The sequence below is a fragment of the Anneissia japonica genome, unplaced genomic scaffold (assembly GCF_011630105.1).
Source record: "Anneissia japonica isolate Jap-2015-1 unplaced genomic scaffold, ASM1163010v1 scaffold115812_len536_cov235, whole genome shotgun sequence".
In the NCBI taxonomy this organism is placed as follows: Eukaryota; Metazoa; Echinodermata; class Crinoidea; order Comatulida; family Comatulidae; genus Anneissia; species Anneissia japonica.
Genome location: NW_022716253.1, coordinates 1 through 536, shown reverse-complemented (window position 1 = coordinate 536; position 536 = coordinate 1). Strand labels below are relative to the sequence as shown.

General features: G+C 33.6%; 1 long non-coding RNA gene across 1 annotated transcript; it reads left to right on the top strand.

Moving 5' to 3' along the window:
* Nucleotides 1-50: 50 nt before the first annotated feature.
* On the top strand, nucleotides 51-536 carry LOC117109656. The gene is made up of 3 exons (XR_004445570.1): nucleotides 51-78; nucleotides 239-349; nucleotides 520-536. It is a non-coding gene; the product is annotated as an uncharacterized LOC117109656 (long non-coding RNA).

The window sequence follows — 536 nt, the reverse complement described above, 5'->3', positions numbered from 1 at the left end:
GTTTCAACAGTGCTGATACTTACACCTTTCTGTGCATCTGTCCAAATGGATACATGGGAGACTTACGCCAGAATCAAGGTATGCTTGACTATTTATGTTGTAGACAATAGTTTACTTTGTTTGTTTAATGGTTTACAATTTACAAGAAAATCAAAGCTGTGCCCAGCGTTCATTCATATAGTCTTGTTTAACCTTTTAGGGTTTGTAATATTATGTTTTCAACTTATCATTCTTTCAGATCCTTGCATTTCAACTCCATGTCTCAATGGAGGAATCTGTGAGACTATTCCATCAGGATTTACTTGTAAATGTGCAATGGATTTCATTGGAGAGATTTGTCAACTACAAGGTTTGATTGAAATGTGTTACCTGTGCTTGAAATACAACTGTCATCAAATTATGCAATGCAAACTGTTATGTGTACAAATGTATTATTGCTCATTTTCAAATGTTATTTCAATATTTCAGTACGTTGTATGTTCACATGAATAATGTTCTTCATGGTTTTTTTGATACCAGATCCATGTAGGTCCTTT